The sequence below is a fragment of the Phodopus roborovskii genome, unplaced genomic scaffold (assembly GCF_943737965.1).
Source record: "Phodopus roborovskii unplaced genomic scaffold, PHOROB, whole genome shotgun sequence".
NCBI lineage: Eukaryota > Metazoa > Chordata > Mammalia > Rodentia > Cricetidae > Phodopus > Phodopus roborovskii.
In genome coordinates, this window is record NW_026126571.1 from 4,336,837 (window position 1) to 4,359,485 (window position 22,649).

The following is a 22,649-nucleotide window of genomic DNA, read 5'->3' on the forward strand; positions in this document are numbered from 1 at the left end:
AGATAGTTAAGGTTATAGTTTTCCTTAGTTAGGGTAAAAATAAGTTACATATAGGACTTCAGACTCACAAAGATATGATAGATGGTAGAATATTTTCTTTAAATGTTGCTAAATGTTAATACACCAAGTATTGTTAACTATAGTTCTTATTTGATAATTGTTTTGTTATAATTTTACTATGCTAAAATTAAAACCCTTCTTTTTATTTGAGGCAGTGAGGAGGAGATGATGGGAGATGCAAATATGTAATTTGTTAATGAATAAAGCACTGTTGACCAATAGGAAGGCAATAGGAAGGTGGGACTAAGAGAGGTGGAGGATTCTGGTAAACATAAGAGAGTCACAATTTGATCTCAGGAGGAAAAGACAAGAGTGTTACATTCTCGGTCAAATAAAACCATGAAGAAATACTTATATTAGTAATTATGTATTAATATTTAAGACAGAGCTAACCAGTAAAAAGCCATAGCCATTTGCCAACAGCTTTATAACTAATAGAGTCTCTGTGTGTTATTTTGGGACTGATGCGGCTCTGGGAACAGGCTGGCAGGAAAGTGCTCATAACACACACACACACACACACAATGATAATAAAAAATATAAATAAATAAAAAAATAAATACATACATACATAAACTAGCAGCAGCTAAAATGAGGTGATGTGTATTCCAGGTGACCCTTGAACTGTCTATATACCTAAGGATGCCCTTAAACATCTTATCTTCCTACCTCTTCCTATAAATGCTAGTGGTACTGAGGATCAAACTTAGGGCCTTGACAAATAAGGCAAGCATTCTACCAACTGTGCTTTACCACCAGATATTTCAATTACTGCTTCATGTGAAACTGTTCTACAGTTAAAGTATAAATAAGGCAGAGGATATGATGTAATTTCAGAGTGAGTCTGAAAAAAATTGGCCTTATATACTTGGAAAACAAAAGTTTGGAGACTTCTACATTGGGAAGGTATAACTTCCTGCTTGACTTAGGCCAAAGCAGTGTATGCATACAGTACCTTAAAGTATCTATTCAAGGAAAAAGGTCCTTGTCTTCTATTCTAACGGTCCCGCAGTAAGTCTGTTCCAGACTTTATCTTCGGAAAGTAAGAAGTGAGTGAAGAAACAAAATGTCAAACAACAAGATACCATCAGACACGAAATATTCAATAGACAAAAACCCTCGATAATTAGATGCACAAGGCAGGTAGTGGACTCTTCCTGGTAAGATGGCTGTGCAGTTTTCTCTGAAGAAGTGCCTCTCTATTACAGATCTGAGCCATGAAAACTGGATAGCCCTAGGGAAATGACAAGGGGGTACCATAACAGGCAAACAAGTGATGTGGGAGAGAATTCTCCTAAGTAAGTATGCAGCATCATAGGACACAGTGGTCACAATGGTGGAGGAGAGGAGGGGGAAGAGAAGAAGGTGAGATGAGGTCATGGGGGGGGGGAGTGTCAGACTCTAGGATTTGAGAACAGTGGCAATCTGGATGCTATTGTGATACCAATGGGGCTCCTTGGATTTTTGTCAGCAGATTTAAATTACAAAAAGAAAATCTAAAAACATCCTGGCTATTATGAGGAGAACATAGCCATTCTGCTACAATGCTGAGTGAACACATGCTATATAAACTTCAGACATCATTGACACTTAATCGCTGGAGAGTTTTCTTCTTTTTTTCAATGCTACATACTAATTTCAAAATCATCCTGGCTGAACGCATTGCTATAATTGTTCTGTGTTCTCCAACATCCCCCAAATGATTTTGTTGACAGATCGATAAACACGGCCTTAATTAAGGCAGCATGGGTCACATTTCACATCAAAGACAACTAATTTACAGAGACCCAAATTTACCACACTATATGAAAGTCTCCTACAATAACCCCAATGTGTGGTACTCAAGAGTATGATCTTCCTCACTGAGGCAGTAAATTGTCCCATAGAAAATTTCTAATCTATACCTTCAGAGCCTTGAATATTCCATATATTCTGTGCAGAATCTGATTAATCACCTTTTCCTCTGCATGCTGTCCTCTGAAATTCAGAGGGAAGTTATCGGAGGGTGTTATGAGTTTGTTCTCTCCCAATTTCATTTCATTTAAGCTCCAAGAAATTTCTGGAACATGCCTGTTTCAGCTTTCCATGAAGCTGTCATCATAGTCAATTTTTGATTGATGCCAGCTCAGCCTAACGTGTCATTTTATTGTGGCAGAGTTGTACTCACAAGTATTTGTTAGAAATCCATGGGATTCTTCACTAGTAGGTGTCTTTGATATTACATTGTACATGTATCCCTCAGTACCCTTAACAGATGAGAGCACTGGGTAACATGTAGATTTCCAGAAGGTTCTGCATTCTCTTTCACATTTACAATTCATAAATAATCTACAGATTGGATGTTTTGTTTCATCATAAGGGTTTTATATGGCAAGCTCATTATTTGAGAAGGTAAAAGTCAGCATTTGAATCATCTTTTAGAAGTGGTATGTGTAGGGTTGTTTATCTTTAATTGCCAAACTGGAGCCACCTGGGAAGACAGGCTCAATGAGCAATGGTCTCAGCTCTAGGAAGTCTAACATTCTACAACAGACTGGCCTGTGTGCAGGTTGTGAAGGAATATATCAATTAATTCAATGGATGTGGGAAAACACAATACACTTTGGGAAGCATTATTCCCTAAGCAGATGTTCCTAAGTCCCTAACAGTGTAGTTATCAGGGTTGGAGAGAGGAGTCAGCAATTGCAAGAGTGTACTGCTCTTGGAGAGGACAAGAGTTTGGATCCCAGCAACTGATTTAAGCCACTCACAAATCCTGCAACTGCAGCTCTAGGGAATGGAGCTCCCTCTGCTGGTCTCCATCGAAACCTGCATAAGCACGGCAAACACAAACTCAGCCAGGACACATGAACGCATATAAAATAAGACATTTTTAGCATTGAAAACTTAGAGAAATCAAGCTGAGCATGAACGACCAAGCCAGCATGCATCACTCTTTTCTCTTGCCTGTGGATGGGTTGTGAGTAGCTGATTTGAGTCTCTGCCACATTGATTTTCCTACTGTAAGGGACCAGAACCCGGGATTGTGAACTAAAATAAGCCATTTCTCCCCTAAGTGCTTTTTGTAAGGGTTATTTTATCACAGCAACAGAAACGAAACTAGAACAGATGGGACCAGTTTCTGAAGAGATCCAGCCCTCTCCTCCTCTCTCTTCCATGTAAAAGGGCGTGGGATATAAGTATAAAAAAGCCTCTACCCTGAAGAGATACAGAGTAAGCATTGGAAAGAAAACATCAGTATCTGAGTAAGGGTTTCCTGGCAGACATGAGGAGCCAGGCAGAGTGGACATTTTGGGATATATGAGGTTATTTACTTTTCTCTAGAAATTTTTATTACATATATTTATTTTATTGTGGTAAGTGGTGTATGCCACAATGAATTTGAGGTCATAGGGTGGCTTGAAGGAGTAGGTTCTCTCATTCTATCAAGCGGGTCTGGGGAATAGAACTTGGGTCATCAGGATTAGTGGTAAGTTCCTTTATCCAGTGAGTGATATGGCTGGTTTGACATTGTGTTTTTTTTTTTTTTGAAAAAAGTATATGTTTGAAAACGTATGAAACACTAATGCTTGGGACTGCCCATGCACTCATAGGAGAGCAGAGGTTTGAACTAGAAATGAAGCCGTGCACAAATCAAGAGTTTGCTGAAAATACTGCAGACATCGGCCTGGAAGTTTACGTGGAAGTCAATGATATTTATATTATGTAGGTAACAATTATATTTGTGGGTGAATTTACTCACTGGTGTATTTGTCCACTTAGGTAAATAAGCTGAATTATTTTTAAAAGGCAGAGTGTTGCGGGAAATACATAATAGTGTAGCTCATTATTAACTTCCAAACATTCAATTTTCCCAGAAAAAAATTCCCCCTTACATGCAACCTCCTCTCCACCTTCCCATGCATCCTGCTGTGTAAAATGGTAACCACAGCCTCGGCTCTTACTTTTGTAGCATTCTTAATTCAATGTATTGTGCATATTTGTGTGGGTACATGTTTTATGTAGCTGTATATGCGTGTGCATGCATGTAGAGGTCAGAAACCAGTATCTTGTGTCCTCTTCAAATGCTTTAAAACTTACATTTGGAAACAAGACTTCTCACTGAGCCTGGAGCTACTAATTTGTTAACTTGTCTGGCAAAGGAGTCCCAGGGCTCTACATATTTCCCTCGCTGGTGCTGAGGTTACAGATGTGTTCCACCAAATCTGTCTTTGTTATGTGGGCACTTGTGATAGAATGCAGGTCTCCATGCCTGCAGAGCAAGCAATTTCCAAACCAAGCCATCTTCCCTGCACCTCCCTTTCCAATCACTTACAGTGCTTTAGCTCTTAAATAGTTTGTTTATCCAAATACCAAGATAATAAAATAGTCGCTGGAGGTCAATTTTGTTTCCTTGATTTTTCATCTGTTTTCCTTTGATGATTTGTTCATGTCATCTGCTATTGGAGAACCTTCTGCAATTTGAATGTATGCTGAGCATATTAATGCTAACCTAGGAGCTTTGTCATTCAACACTAAATCAGAATGGGCAGGAGCATGATCAGAACACTGGTATAATGCACAGCCAAACTAGCCAATGGTTCAGATTTAGCTGTCACTAAGAAAAGCAGCTTTAGTTATTGTTTTTGTACAAAAACAAAACATAAAACTAAACAACACATTGCCAAAAAGGGAATGCCCCAAATTTGTGATCTTGCCTCCTTTGAATATCAGCAAGGTCAATATCCCTTAAGTCCTAGATGAACCCCTAGAGCTCAGTGCTACTGACAGCAGTGCAATTTAAATAATGCTCATTTGTTAGAACACTCAAACATGTTGTCGATCTGGCCACTTACCTGCATATAATTTATTTAGTGCAAATAAAAAAAGCAAGGGCTTCAGTGAACTGTAATTTTCATAGGTGATTTTCTAAAAGGCAGAAAAGCCAACAGAAAACAATTACAGTAAAACAATGCTCTGACCTCAATAATCGCACATTGAAAATACTTTTATCTGGAAAAAGCCATTAGAAGAAGCTGTGAACGAGGTGAAAGCAGCTTTTGTGTGTTTTGGATAATAGTAACTCAGCAGGACTGCAGGAGTAAAACCTTCTGAAATCAGCTTCACATGCCTCAATTCTTGCTTCTTCAGAGAGTAACTCTTTGACTCCTGAGTTCAAAAACTTCTCTGCTCGACCCAGAATAAATTCATAGAGCCATATGCCCAGATTTTTTTTTTTTTGAGGATTACACTTTCCCTAGGATGTGTTAGACACTATAAAATGTACCATAAATATGCCCAGATCTGTGTTTTTTACAGAAAGAATTGCTGTGTTGTTGACAATTTCTGATATGCCAAGGGGTTGACTGCATATCTGAAGGAGAAGCCAAGAACAAAATAGTTTTAGGTTGTGCCTTATCTCCTCCAAGCCTTGGGTTGCCTGCTTTTTACTCCACTGAAAATAGCATCTGGTTTCTTATCTCACAATAACACAGTTCCTTTCCTGCCTTTTCTGGTGCATATGCTTCTGAAAGCTCCCTTTTTGTGTTTTCTTTCCTGACTTCTCATGGAGCCCTTGAGGAAGCTAACATCTGGAGAGAATACAATCGTATGACCTAATTTCAAAATCTGAGGAGATGTCCTACAGCAACATTAAAACCATTAAAATAAAAACTTTACATCATGTCTCTACTGTGATTAAGCTTCCAACACCTTTTAAGTTGCTTATTTTGTACTTTTTCACACTCATAAATCTGTGTCTATCCAATTGACTCTTTCCTTTACTAGCATCTTTTAGAAATATTTATTTTCATTCTTAATATGTATGTGTTTGTCTGCATATAGTAATGTGCATGTGAGTGTGGGTGTTGGTGAAGACCAGAAGAGGGCATTTCATTCCCTGGAACTGGAGTCACGGGTGGTTGTGAGGTGCCTGGTGTGGGTCCTGAGGCCTGAACTCTGGTCCTTTATAAGAGCAACAAGTGGTCTTAACTACTGAACCATGTTTCAAGCCACTCACTGCTGTCATATTTGTTTCTCTCTCTATGTCACTTATCATCACATACTCTTGGCTCATGGCATCACAGGGACTATAGTCTAGTTATATTCACCCCTGATCTTGTACACTGTTTCCCCTTCTTTTTTGTATTTTCTGTGTCTACTGATGGTTTTGAATCAACAAGAGAGTTTTCTTCTTACAGCTTCTACATGACAACTCTCAGCCATTTGCACACCCCTGAGTCAAACAAGCACTTTTGTCTATAAGGCAGGTTTATTTTCCTCAGAAAATAACTTTGGTCTAAATGGGTATAAAAAGGAAGAACACAGAAAAAAGAGAACAGTGTTTCTACATCTTCAAGAATAGGAAGCTCGGTAAGCAATGAGTGACAGAGGGTATAACCAACCCATATAATGCTTGGAGTTTGTAATCAGTTGGAGAATGTCACTTGCATAATATGAACCTCATTCGGACAAAGCCCATGGACTCCCTATAGAAAATGGAACCCAAAGATCCCAAATCATTCCTGGAAAGGATTCACTATGGAGGACTAGTGTAGAAGCATGCAAAGATAGAGCTTGGTTGGAGGGAAACAATGCACATGTGGGTAGACACATATAGAATTAATGTCTGCAATAGGGCCTGAGTGAAAAAACAAAAACAAAAACAAAAAAGAGCATGTTGCTGCTATCAGAAACTAAACCTGAGGTTTCTTTGCTTTGTTTTGTTTTTTATAGAAAAGGTGTGCAGACACAAAATAGAACCAACTGGTACCAGATCCATGAAAGAGAATCAGGTAATAACTGAGTCCATACCACCAAGATAGCAAGAGAGAATGAGAACAGTTCTAGCATAGTCATTGAATTAATTGAGTTTTTTGTTTGTCTGTGTTTGGATGGTTGCTTGTTTATTTTTTGTTTGTTTGTTTTTTATTTGTTTCTGTTGCAGTGATTTAAAAAAAAAAGCAGCTAAAAATGGTTGATAAAAAAAGTTTCAAAAAACACACACACAACTTATAGGAGAGTGAATTTATTTCGCTTATTTTTCCATAGAGGTTGAGTCCTTGCAAGGAAGGCATGGCAACAGTCAGAGAAAGGCCATCACGACACTGTCTCTACAGATTGAATCAAAATAAGGCTGGGTGAATATATTTCATTTCAATGACCACAATGAACACAATGACAGTGAAGCCATCACAGAACATCTGTCCACATGTCAAGTCTTTGGATGGTTTAAAACATACCAAAGAAGACTTGTACATCACATATTTAGGTGTTCTCTGGGTAATTCAAACCTTTGTGTTTTTTTTATCAATTGTTAAATGAATAAAATTCAATTTGTATTTGATTATATGCAGCTCCATGTCCTAATTTTCTGACGCAATTAAAATCTTATTGTGTGATATCATGCTCATTAATTCTTCATGAATAATTTCTTTTAACTTAATAATTAGCTCTTTGTAGAGAGTCAATGAGTAGTATGCCTCTTAGTCCCAGTGGCAACTGAAACATGCTGTGCATAGAGTAATGGATTTGATATTTTATGGGATGTGCCTTCGGTTTCTTTATCATCTACACTAAAATGTGTAGTGTTATGTGCAGATGCTGTATGTGAAGTTGAATCGGATCAGAATGAGGCTGAGGATCACGCACCTCCACCTCCGACCTAGGGCTGCTAAGGTCCTTGTACATCCTCAGGTAAGCATGGCTGCTTGCCTGGATTTATGAGGAGTTGGGACAAAGGGAAGACAAGACAGGAGTGGACCGGCTCAAGAGCAGAACTTTGAAAACAACCGAGTTTTCTTGACACTGTCTTTTAAGAAGGGGGGGGGTTTCCTGTCTCTACCCACCCTGACTACCCTCATCCTGCTGGTCTCCCTGGAAAGGCTAGATGCCACTACAAAAATGTATGTAACAGCTTCAGTGAAATGACTCACTGGATAAAGATGACTACCACCAAGCCAGACAATCTGAATTCTATCACTAAGACTCATATGGACAGAAAATACTGCTTCTATGAGTTATGCTATGACCTCCATCGTTACTCCATGGCATGGATGTGCCTACACCTGCACAGATATAAACCTAAAAGTATATAGGATCTATATAGTTGAATAGTTAAATATAGAATAAAAAGCCAGTATTAAGTATTAATAAAGGTACAAAATATCATGTGTAAACTTAGGATACCCAGAAAGACAATAATTATTCTAGGTCATTTTATAAAATACTAAAAATCATCATGATGCTTAATATATTTAGAACTGAATTTGTGTGCATTAAAAATCACCTATAGATCTGGGGAAAAATTATTTAATGAATTTTAAATGATTTACATTATTTACACCCAAGATATATATATATAATAAGATATATTTATATATATATAATTATATATATAATTTTATCTTGAATTAAAAAAGTCAAAGATCCAAATAATTAAACTGCCTAAAATTATATCTGGTAATTTTCTAGTTATTTCCTTGGACAAGCACATACACAGTTTAACTGAGTCTGCTTAGGAAATTGAATGCTTTGATCACCTACAAAAACAAAATTGAAGTTTTAACAGTCAGCTTTTATGAAATTTCAGGTGCCATCAGTCATTGACCACATTCACATTTAAAGAGAGAGGAAAAAAAATCACTAGGAAGAGAATAGGAGAAAAGGATGAACACAAAAGAAGGTTTGGAAGAGAATGAGGTCACCTGTGGTCTTTACTCAGTGTAAAGATTTTTCAGCTACTTCATTAATGAGAAGAACAGGTTGTCCCAAAATATATTTCAAAGTTCTGTGGTGCAGTCAGACACTTCTATGCCCAGACACACCACATGCCTTTAAGAAAATGTCATGGACTAATTAGGAGTTAGTCTAACACGTTATCTTCAGCAGGGTAGAATTATGACCTATTTTTTTCTTTAAATATTCTTGGTTTCTTCTCATTAGACAGAAATTGGCTAATTCCATCATACTCACCACAAAAAATGAATTGAAACCCTGTTTTGTGATGAGGCTTCCATACTTAGCGCCTGACACTTTCACTCCTTGTAAGGGAGATGTGCCTCAGAACTGTCTTAAGTGCCCAGCTTTTCCATTCTCTTGAATGTTAATTGAAATGTGCCCCCCTGCAGTTTCTTTGGAATGACTTATTTTAATTGCCACTGCTGAACAATGTCAATTATAGTGAAACCTGAGAGATTTTAACCTCACACAGATTTAATTACGGTGAAGTTTTAAATAATTAGTACACATTAATAAACATTATTTGTCTCTGTAATAATTATTGCTAGTGGTGGTGCCACTGACAAATTATGGGGTCAGACATGAAAACCCCCAACCTACATATAACCGGACCACTGCCACATTACTTGTGACATGTAATGCAGACTGCTGGAGCAGATACAAGGTCTGTGCAAGCTTCTATTCACTGTGCAAAATCTCAGGCCTAGGTAGTTGGTAGTTTTGGAGATTCCCTCTCTCTACCCCAGCACACACAAAAAAGAGCATCTAAGGGTTGAATAAACTAGAAGACATAACTGTGAAGTATGTCTAAGATAGCAAACAGGTGATTAAATTAAAATCTTCCTGGGTAAAGGACAATTTTAAAGGGACTCGATACTATTGCAAACAAAGAACTAAGACTGCCTAGTGCAATAATGTGCTAGCTATTTAAAAATAAACGTGGGCTTGCTTCCTCCCCTCCATCCTGCTCCCTGGCCCTTGCCCTCCTCACCACTCCATCCCTGCCTCCTTTACTTCCTTCCTTCCCACCTTCTTTCAGTTTCCCTGCCTTTCCTTTCTACTTTGAACTCTTGACCCTCCTAGGTGTTTGGATCAAAAGCGAGCTCCGTATCCAATGCTGACTCTTTTATATTTGGTTTTTTTTTTTTTTTTTTTTTTTTACATTCTAATTACAGATAGATTGATTCTCTGTCTAAGACTTCTGGAAATGAATTCATTTAGCAGCCACCTTCCCTAACACCCTTTCCAGACAATACTGTCCATTGCCTCAGGCGGCTTCTGTGGCATGAGCCGTGCATATGATCTGCATCTTGATTCCAAATCAATACTGTGCAAAACTCTCTCCTCTCATTGCCCGTATGTAGCAGAGACAAACCCTTAGAAATTGTCTTTTACATAACCAGTGTTTGCTTTTCCTAAAGGCTGTGGCTCAGGATTGGATTATTTGAGATATTTTATTGTGTTTTCTTGCCGACCTTTCATCCTCAGCATGATCTTTCCACAAGAAAGACATAAGATGAATGAAGAAAAATTTTGGCTTCTCTCTCTCCTTCCCCCCAAATAATTCTTCCTTTAATATCCCTATCCTGGTTGTTTTATTAATTTTCCCCCCATATTGTTCTTGTGACATTCAGAATTATTTTCAAGTCCATTTGGCATTTAATATAAAAGATAAACAATTTCCAGGTGGAAAATACACTGAGGGTTTGCTTTAAATGTTTGAAAGTGTATGGCCAATTTTCTTTCTTTAAGGATAATATCCAGCCGTTCTCCATCCTTAACACACAATGTATTTCCTGCTACAAACCTTCAAAAGAGCAAAGAATGGCTGCCTGCAGCATGGACTTTTTTGACACAGCCACTGCATAAGTAAATCAGTAAAGCATTGTTGATACCATGATTCAAAAGAAAAAGAAAGACTACGTGCAGACATCAGCATCTCAAAGGAAATGGGGGGAATCTACCACCATACCACCGTTAATGCACAGCCTGTCTGGCATTTAAATGGACTGGGGTTGCTGAGACTCTAAACAAATGAAACACAACATATAATGAATGGGTTAGGCACTGCTGATATAGCAGACTATGACTGGTTCTTGCAATTCCTGTGACTTATAACAAAATCTGATTTTATACTTCAGAAGTCCTTATTGGTAAATAATTAGGCACGACTGAATATACTTCTTCCAGCTAAAAGATCATCTCTACAATTTTCCCCTGACATATTATTAACTAATGTGGATAAATACCATCTCTGGGTGTGTCTTCTTTCTCTTAAGATTTGGGAGAATTAATTCCACAATAAAAAACAGTTGGAGAGCCCTGGAGAGGCTGGATTTGTGCCACTGACTTCTTTTTGTGTATACTATGCTGGAATATACACAAATAGAGCAGCAGGTTTGTACTAATAACCTGGAGGATTGTTGGCCATGAAACACAGCCTCTGGAAGAACTAAAACAAACAGAAAGCTTCAGAAACCCTTGATGCCCCTCCATTATAAATGTGGTTCTCTAGACAAATAAAAGCTTACGAATCATTGGGTGGGTCTGTGAGAGTGAGGAAAGGTGATCTACATTGTCATACTAGTCTGACATCTACCAGAGTCAGGTTGGGAAATTATGGAAAGTGGAGTCTTACAGGAAAGGGCTTGAGATTTGACATGCGGTGCGGATTTGGGGTAATACTGAAGTGCCCTACTGTGTCTACAACTGTGTATGTGCATCCACTCATTTCCCTCTTGAGCCACCCTTAAACAAATATTTATTGAATCCTGCTTTGATAAATCCTTGGAACTGGCTTTCTGTAGGATGGGATTAATCTCCTGGTTCTTCATGAATGTTTATTGAGATAATTAATAATGCGTGGACACATTTTAATTATACGTGACATAGAAATACCTAATTACCATTTGCTTAGACATATATGGTGAATATAGATGAAATACTTTCTATGTCTATAAATGGATTTAACTTTTCTGGAGAAGAAATGAAAATGTACATGAGAAGTAATTTAAATTGTCTCATTATTTTATTTTTGCTTTTGATATAAAGTGGAAAACACCAGTCAAGTGGTGCCACATGCCTTTAATTCCAGCACATGGGAGGCAGAGGCAGGTGGATCTCTGTGAATCTGAGGCAAGCCTGGTTGACACAAATTGTTCCCAGACAGCTAGGGCTGTTACACAGAGAAACCCTGTCTCAAAAAACACAACACAACAAAACAAAAAAGAAACCAAATGAATATTTTAAAGAGTAAATAAGATAGATGATCTTATTAACCTAAAGAAATGCTATCAAACAGCTCTGAGTGGAATTCAATACTAAGTATTAATGATACCTCATAAGGCATCCCTTCTCTCTGGAAATGGAGAGAATAGAGTTACACATGAGTATGCTTTTCATTTTACAATTGTTTACTTTCTGAATATACAAAGTTGTAACTTTTTTCTAAATACTATTATTTGAAAAATATTTTACCTGTTTTCAAAAAAAACCATGCACACTACAGATAATTCAGAACAGTTTTGTGACTATAAAGGATAAAAGTTTATATTTATATTTATAGTAATTACATTTTAATATATTTGCTTTGTGTGTATCTGGCTATATATGTGGCATGGTGCACATACAGAGGTCAGAGGAGAACTTGTAGAAGATAATTTCTCCCTCTACCACATGGATCTCAGGTATCATCCTTAGGTAAATGGGCTTGGTTGTAAGCACCTTTATTTACTGAGTCTTCCCAGTAAAAAACCATGAGTTTTCTATGTAAAACATTGAGTGAAAGTGCTATTAAACAAAGCAATAGCTTTTAGCTACAACTTCCAGTAATCTCACTCTTTTTCTTCTTCTGCTGGCTCGGATAAGAAGTTTAGAGAAGATTGAGTAACATATAGCTAAAAGACAAAGTATACGGGGCCAGACAAAAGTTACATTTTTTTTCCATACTGCATGGGAATATTTAAGTCTGGACTCATATTCTACATCGAAGCCTCTAAAGAGTAATTACTACAGTAGACTGAGGCCACCACCTCCAAAACCCGCACCTGGCGAAAACGTGGATAACTGACCATGAGGTGCTCATGCGCAACATGTACATGCTAGTCCTACCACTAAGATCCATGGCATGACAAAGAACAGGGGACAGATGACTGAAAAAGTCAGAGGATCAGGACATCTAAGTAATGTAGGAGGGACCAGTCTACTATGGGATATCAGCCTGGCAGGTGGTTTGGTCTGTATAGAAAAAGAATGGGAGCAAATCAGAAAGCAGTGTTCCTTCGTGGTCTCTGTTTAAGTTCCTGCCTCTAGCTTACTGCCTTGAGTTCCTGTCATTATGAACTGTGACCTATGAGATAAAGTTACCCACACACCACATTAGATTTTGTCGTGGGATTTATCACAACAACAGAAGGCAAACTAGAACACTTTAGTGACACTTATTCCCATCCATGTTCAGGTGAACAAAGGGACCAGGTCAATGTCAATGCCATCATAGCCATCACATAGTTGTCTATTTCTGAAAGCAAAGATCTGTTCCACTATGATGGCAAAAGACTTCCATCCCACTCCCTGCCTCTAGCCTTGTTATTATGAGTGTTAGCAATCTGCCCTAACATTTTAACAGATAGCCTCCAAGAAACAAAAAGAATGAAAACTGCACTATTACACAATTCCGAACTGCTGTAGCACACATTCAATGTTTACTTTATTTTAATATTGCTGCCAATGGGCTTTGCTGAGTAAAATAAATTTAGCACTAATGAACACATTTCGAAAGTTTAAAAGCACAATTTAATAAATGATTCAATGCAATCTCCACAAAAATGACTCCAAGAGGCAGAAGAGTCACAGATCAGGAGAGAAACCATGAGGAAACATAGGAGCTCAAATTAAATAAGTAAAAGCAATTATATAAGTCTTACATTTGTAATTAATCAAGTTGTCCTTGTTGATTTTCAATATCATAAACCTATGCAATAACAAAACTAGGTCAATTTAATTATAAATGTTCACAGGACTAGTGACGTAGTTGACTTTAGCTACTTGTTTTTGTTTTATTATTATTATATTTTTTGTTTTCCCTCTAGATACACAACATTTTAATAGAGGACCTGTAGTATAGCCTGGCATGTAATAGGCACAGCTGGATTTATTAATTGTATTTCTCAATAACTATTATCTTATAAAGATGGTTATTGCTCTACCATGAAGAAAAAACTTCTAAACTAAAATATGCTTCTATTTTCCAATCTCTCTCTGATGCTTACAGCTAGGTTACAACTTTATTGTTACAAACGGCACATTCTAAGACTTCTATTTGTTTTCTTTTTTTTATTGTTGATGCCAAGTAGTAATACATTTATCTGAAACATATCATCCATTATTTTCTTTAAATAATAGACTTAATAATCTATAGAGATATCATTAAAGTTAGCACCACCTTAGGTTTGAAAAAAGACACAATTACACTTTTGTATGGCTCAAGGCAAGCCAAGGCATAGAATATCTGAAGACTCCAAGAATTAGAGAGATTCAGAGCTCTGTTTAAGTTCCAGTACGGATTTAAGATCTTAATCACAGTGCTTTCTGTCTAGATTCACTGTCTTTCTAATACACATTTCCTGCTGCATAGAATTTTGTGTATATATCCACAAGCATGGATCTGGGGAACTATGCTCTTTGGTTTTATTTCCTGTCTTTTCTGCTTCTGAGCGGATGCAACATGGATTGCATTATCTCAGGGAAAAGCAAACCTCCTTCTTTCTGGTAAACCTTCTGTATATTGACTCCTCAGTAAATGTAGGTGTGTATTATACTCTGGAACTACTGTGGGAATCCCAGGATTTTCAGTCCTGATAGCCCCGAGAGCAGAGGTTTACCCAAACAATTGTACCATAGGAGCATCTGATATGCCTTTGAGGCTGAGAACCACAAAAAGGGGAGAAGGGAAGTAATCACAGAAACCTCAGGGTTTTTTATGTTTGTTGTTTAATGGCTTTTTGCCCCCCAATAATTGGCAGTAAGCTTCTATCTGCTTGGTTCTGTTTCTTTTGGTGATTTTCTTTCTTCAGTAGTAAATTTCCATTTCATTGATATGTTTGTCATTTTCCCCCATGTGCAACAGGTCACTCCTTGGTCATTATATTGCAAAGAGCAGAGAAATCTGGGGCACCCATTCTTACTTCATCTAATCAATACAGATACCTGATCCCTGGTAAAGAAGGAGGTTCTAGTTATCTTTAGGACAATGGAGAAAGGGAGGGGAAATCATCAGTTTGGACAAAACCATCCTTAGAAGCAATGCCTCCCTATCTGCAAGGAGGGGACTCTTCTCTACCTGTGAAGTCGGTGACACTGACAGTAAACACCCCTTCAGTTTCACAATAGGCTTATTTCTTGTCTTTTATTTTTGTAACTAATAGAGAAAATCACACTCCGGCTGGCTGGTGTCCCTTCTATCCTTAAGTCCTGATGTATGTAAGTGTTTTACTTTCCACAAACACGAGTTTAAAGCTTGGACTGTAGTAAAGCCATCTCAAGGACAGTACGAGTGCCACCCGCAGTCCTTAGGGTTGAGTTAGTAGAACTGGACTGCATCCAAAGCTTTGTCTGTGTATTCCTCTTGTGCACATCCTTGGCCACAATAGGAAGATAATTAATGGTTCCTTATAGATCATAAAATCCCAAAGCCATGAGTCAACATCCTTTACTTGATACCTAATGCCCAGCTTTGATGGTGAATCTTTATATCTTCTTGGCTGGATTTAGAATCACCATGGAAACATACCTGTGGGTGTGCCTGTACAAGTGTTTCCAGAAACATTTGACTGAGAAAGAAAAGCCCAACTCCTAAGTAGGCAGCACCATTGCAAGGGCTGATCCTGGATGGACTACAAAAAAAGATACCTGAGAGGCAGCATTCATCTCTCTGTGTGTTTACTGACAAAGTCACGAAGTGGCCAGCAACCTCACACTTCTTCTGCTATGTCCTCCCCTCTATGAACCATGTCAGCTGAAATAAACACATCCTTCCTTTAGTTGCTTTTATTCAAGCGTCAGGTCACATCAATGAAGAAACACCATAGAAAGTTGCTGTTCTAAGAGGTTCGTCAGCTGTTATTTGTTGTGTCTCCCAGTGAAGATGCGATTGTGTACATGTGAACTTGGACCATTAGTCCTCTTCCTCCTTTTAATGAAAATAACCAATGATCTAAGAAATGGCATTGCCAATTCTATTTCCAAATTGAATGATCTTCCCTCTATGCCTCAATCACTCACCAGTAGTATTGTTAGACAACACAGACTGTCCTTTCTCCCTGCTTGGAAAATCTGGTAAATCATTTTCTAGAATACCACACAGTTTGCTCTTTTTCCCACTACCAAATGACTGCTCATCGGTGGTCTATCATAGCATCTATTTTAATCCATAGTTCGAACCCCAGCTTCATCTATTTTCTCTCTCTCTCTCTGCTCTACTCAATTCCTCTGTGTGCTGGTTGTTTCCATGGCCAACTTGACAGTCCCCTGAGAAAAGGAGGACAGAAATTGAGGAATTGGTCTAGGGCATTGCTTTGTTTGCTAGGTGTTCTGGGACGACCCAGGCTGTCCTGTGTGGTGCCTTGTCTAGGCAAGGGGTTCTGCATGCCTAAGAAAGTTAAGTGAGCAAGCCGGACAGTGAGGCAGCCAGGCTCCATGGTTTCTGCTTCAGACCCTCCTCAGCATGAGGTCCTGTGCTGCTTTAGTCTCTGCCCTGCCTGACTTCCAGCTATGATGGATGTTGACCTGGAATGCAACTTGAAATAAACCCTTCCCTTCCCTAAGTTGCTTCTCCTCAGAGGGCTTCATGAAAGCAAGGGAATGAACTTGGAGCACCCCAGGAACTTTATCTTACCTCATGAATAAAAGGATCATCTACAATTAATGCACGACAGCTGTATACTTCCACATACACTAGAAAATAACTAAACCCTGTATTTCCTTGTACAGCCAGTATTTTTTTTATGAAAGGGATTCATAAATAAATGACCTCATTTTTTCCTGATGATATAAAGAAACATTTGCTTATATCCCTATGCAATACTGAACAATTAATGTTTGATTTGTCCCACCTCTAAACATGCCCAGTTCATTTCCCCAGTGACACCTTTTAGGGGAGATCATGGTCTGGCCTCGTTATTAGTTTTTTCCATTTCTCTAATGGCCTACATGTATGCCATCAGTAAATCTGACAAATCTACCCAACAATATCATGCAACCATTTTTCTTCAACTCTAGGACTCCCACAATACACATATAAATAAGAAACCCTTGGCCCCACTACCTATGGGAGGGGCTTGGTCCTGCCTCAACTTGGTATGCCAGACTTTGGACTCCCCAAGGAGGGCCTTATCTACTCTGAGTAGTGGATGTGGGTGGGGGAGGGGGAAAGAAGATCAGGAGAAGAGTAGGAAAGGAGAACTGGAGTTGGTATGTAAAATGAAAAATTAAATTGTTTAAATATTTAAAAAATTGATGTTTCAAAAACAAGATATCAACTAGTGAACACAAACAGAAAAGTACAAAGATTGAAAATGACCAACAATTATTCCGAGGGAAGAAATGGTTTTCAGATCATTTCAGAGTGGTGACAAGAGAGGGGTATACATTTGGTTATTGGACATTCCTCTGCAACTTAAATATTAAAATGTATAAAATTATTGAGAAGTACCAATCCCATAACTGTGTAAATACAACACTTTAGGCATTCTATCTTCTAATTTTTTATTAATGTTCAGCTTTATTCACTGATTATATGTCTAGTCACTTGCATAATGGAAACATTTATAAATATTAATTCAAGAAATTGTGGATAAAACATTTACCCAGCAACCTGACCTACACTGGTAATAGTGACACTGAACAGATAAACCAATGGGTTATGTGGCTATGGGAAATGGGTTTGTAGTTAATATACTCTTTAAAGTATCATTTTCATTGTTTATGTGTGTGTGTGTGTGTGTGTGTGTGTGTGTGTGTGTACATGTTGTGTGGATACCTTCCAAAGACAAAAGAAGGGATGTCAGACACCCTGAAGCTGAAGTTTCTGGGTCCTCTGAAAAAATACCAAGTGTTCAGCCCATGATTACAATCTTTAAACATGAGCTATTTCTTTAACAAAAGGGAAAGATACTAAGCTGGTCTGAATAAGACTAATTAATAGTTTGTCATGAACATTATGTCAATATTCTTCCTGATGTTTCTAATTAAGAAATATATGCAAGTAAACACAAAAATCCCAACTTAAATTTAAATTTCAGACATTTTAATACTTACCTTATAGTAATTATTGAGTGGAGACCTCGGCTACTTTGCAAATACCTAGGGCTTTGTGGAAATTTGAAACCCAGTGGGATACCTGAATTGTATTTGACAAATTTAAATATAGACCTTACCTTTATTTTTAGAAGGCGATAGTTGGCTGATAAACCATTCACACCTACACACATTCTCATACAGATCACCTCCCCCACTTCACACATGCTCACATGTGCATGCACACAAAGGATCCTGCTGTAGGCTTTTCTAACATCACCTACCCCGCTGATGACAGCCAGCTGTGACTATCACTAAAGAGGAAATTTTTAAAAAACCCTGCAGAGATCATAGACATTGAATTAACAACCACTTGATTACGAAGCACGGGCAGCGAAGCTATGTGCTATGGCCACATCTGGTCCTCAGCCATGTGTTGTGTTTTATACCCCTCAAGCTAAGAGAGGCTCTACATTTTTAGATACTTCACATTTTAATTTAATTTATTTAATATTTAAAATTATAAATGAGAGCATGTTCATCTACTATTTCCCATAAGCTTCAAATAATTGCTCTCTGGACCTTATGGAGCTCCAGTAGCTCACCAACAGAACTAACATTTATTCATCCTTCAGGGAAGAAGGATTGAGAGCCAGGTGAGGTGGAAGCCCTATCTTTTGGAACTTGGCATCATGTGAAAAAGAAAGGTATTAAGCAATATAGTGTGCAAATCAACCTTTGAACATGCACATATCACAGATGATAATATAGGACATTAGAAACCAATGGCTATAAAACTGTTTGGCTTTTAAAATATTTTTAAGGATTTACTACAAGTATAGAATGAAATACAATGTTTATTCCCTTACCCTTCTGATTTCCACCTAACACACCCTTTCCTTTGTTTTTATCTTTTAATTATTTTTAAAACCCACTAAATGAAAATTTATGCTCCCCATAAAAGCATGGGTATATATCCATCTATGAGAGCATTGTTAGCCTAATTTAAAAAAAAAAAAAAAAAGTGATCCTTCCTTTCCTAGGAATTATGAAGTGTCAGTGGAGACCATGTAATCCATCTATTGTTGGCTTGATCCTGTTTGAGTTTTGATCAGGTAAGTAGAGCTACTGGGGGATTCATAAATGTGGTGGCCATACAATATCCATAAGACAGTATTTCTCACAGTAGTCTTCCACACGTTTCTACTTTCACAGTATCTCTGCCTCCTTTTCAGTAATGTATCCCTGAGCCTTGGGGATTATTGGTTAAGAAAGATGCCCACTTGGGGAATGAGTAATCGCATTCTAGTATTCTCATGACTTTCACTGGTTATTCTTCTCTCCATCGATTACTGTCCAAAGCACAAAGAAACTTAGCTGACCAAGATTGAGACCATCCTAAGTCTGTCTTCGAGCGAAGCAAGTAGACAGTAGAAGTTTGAGCTGGGCCTCATTTGGAATTTTATAAATCAAGTGGAATTCTATTTTCATTACTTTTGTATTCACTGAGGTGCCATTTTAAATATCTAATCCAAATTTTTTTATATATTATTGTTCAGAATTTGTTAGGAACATTTTTTTCCCACTTTTGTGTCTCTATTTGATTTTAGTTTTGATAGCTGAAATTCTATACTCAGTTCCTTTCTATCTTCTTACAGCTTCATTGTAAAATTTCGGTGTCTTTACTTAACATAATTCTACTAAGTAACCATTAGAAATATCAAAACCTAAAAGGATAGTCCCTAATCGTGAAACTTAACTGTTATAGTCCTGACATATTTATTCATTGGTTCCAGACCATTTTCTTTCCAAATTCATGCCAGGCTCTTGATGCTTCTGTCAATATAATGGACTCGTTGAAAAGGGTCATGAAAAACCAGGTCACATAAAAGACAACCAGGTCCTGGTTTTGACAAGCATCCATTACTTTTTACGTTTTGCGATGTTCCTACAAAGAACCCCAATGGATAAGCTACTCATTCATGAAAATAGCAGAGTTAAAGGCCTTGACTTAACATCTTATAAAAGATGCTTTCTCTTCTCAGTTCACAGAACCAAATCATGGTAATGATTTCAAATAATCTGTGACTGAAGTTTTGGGTTGGCTTTGGGCAGAATATGTGTCTACAGCTGTGAAAAATATGGTCTTGGTTGATTTCATTTTAAGAGCTATGTTCAAAAAGTACATTCAAATACATTTAGTGTTATGATATATTTAAAAATACCATGGCTCTTATGCTGAGGTCCGTTATTTTATACACTGTTCAGGTTTATAGAAACACTTTAATTAATTCAGGCTGAAGTATTAACCTTATGTATTTACTGGCATCCCTTGTTATCCTAGTTAGCTTAAATTGTCAAGCTGACACAGCTCATCTGATGGAGGAGCATCAATAGAATAAATTTCTAGATCAAATCAGCTTGTGGGCAGTTCTTTGTGGGACTGGCTTATTACTTATCCATTCCGAATGGTCTAGTCAACCGTGGGCAGAACTATCCCTGGACAATTTTTCTTGGTTTGAATAAGAAAGCTAGCTAAGCAAGAGCCTACGGAAACACACACACACACACACACACACACACACACACACACACCAGGCAGAATTTCACCCCCTGTTGAGTTCCTGTCCTGATTCCTCCCAGTAATGAACTGTGACTTGGAATTGTAAGGCATATATGACTTTTCCTTCTCTAAATTGCTTTTAATCAGAGAGCTTTATCTCAGCATCAGAAAGGAAGCTAGAACACCTGTGTAGAGTTATAAAAGATTATAAAAGATACACCCATTCCAGGGGCTCTGCTCAGACCTTTTATAAATTTCTAGAGGGTAAAATTTGAACATCCACACCTTTTCATGGTTATCCATAAGAGCTCCAGAGACTGAAAGTCACTGGAGTGGAGCCAACTATGATGCTTAAGGACAGAGGATTCGCAACGTGAACTGTTCTGCAATCTAGATAAAAGACCTTTATTTTATTTTTTTTTTTTTGTGGTAGCATACAAAACAGATTAAAAGAATGCTCTGTATCCATAAGTTACAGATTTGTGTTTAAAAGACTTTCCTAAACTAAATTTCCCAACTAAAGAAGAAAAAAATTAAAAAAATAGACATATTTAAAGCTGACCAAAAAACTTATGTTTATTTTGTGTCAGATTGCTGACAATACAGGCTTATGAATGATTGAAATCTGTACATCTCCTTGTGCTACTCATTGGATGGCCAAACCCCAAACCGTAACCACCTTCGTCTAGAGCCAGAAGTTATAGAGATAAAGAGAACCCTTAGAGAATGAATGTTTACCCTGAAACTTTAATTTCTAAAAGCTAATAGTAGTGGATTGCACGCTTAATAGTGGTTAAATGTTGCATTTTATTATGCATTTTAACACGTTAAAATTTTATTTTTTAAAGTTACTACTGGCAACTTGTTGTGGGAAGGATACCATGCTCTCCAGTGGTACAACCACTACTAAGCTGTTCATGCTTCAATAACTCACCTCCCACCCACACTAGGCTAGGCAAGAAACTTTAATTAAACTCAGCGGATCACACACAAAAGGGTCCATGAATTAGGAGTATAATTTTGAAATGAAGGGCTTGGAAGAGGGCTGAGGAAGGGAAATGGGAAATTAAATACTAATATTAACTATAAATATGTATAAAACTGTCCAACGATAAAAATATTAGGGGAAAATTGAAATTATATTCATTGAAATAAGTCATTTGATTCTATTTAATGATGCTCAAAGGTCCTTATCAATAATAAATTATGTATTTTAAAAGAAATTGCAAGGAGTGGGAGAATGGTGTAATGTAGTACACATACTATAGTACACATATGTAAACTAGGACAGTCAAGGCAATTCCAGGCAGGAAAAGTAACATTTGGAGAGGCTGACTTATTATTCTGCTCTCATTCCATTGTGAAAAATCAATGAGGAAAACCAATTGGGGAGGGAAGGGTTGATTTGGCTTATACTTCCTGGCCACAATCCATCATTGAGGGAAGTCAAAGCAGGAACTCAAAGCAGGAACCAAGAAGTGGAACCTCTTGCTATTCCACAGAGCAGTATCACCATCAAGGAACTCACTCACACCCAAGGACATACACAAGGAACAACGGGAGATGTTGCCTTCCAGCTCACCCGCTCACATGCTTCACTGGCTTTCTTATACATCCCAGAAATACCTGCCTTGGGATGGCGCCTCCCACAGTGGGCTAGGCATTTCCCACATCAATTAGTAAACAAGACAACTCCCACACCTAGTGCCACTGTCAAACTTACAGGTGAATCTGATCTAGGCCATTTCTCATTGGGGTCTTTCATCTCAGATGACTGTTAACGATTCCTCAAGTTGATAATGTAAGATTAACTTAAGTTCTAAGGGCTAGTTATAAACAAGCCTAAGGTATCACCCAAGCTTTAATAATTAATCAGATGTATCCATGTGGTTATTTGGGACCTGGCAGGCAGGACAGAGAAGAATCTGACTGCACAAATGTTACAATCTAATTAAAAATCTGTGGGTATCATCACCTGACTTTGTCAAATCTGGGAAGTAGGCAAGGTGCTCCG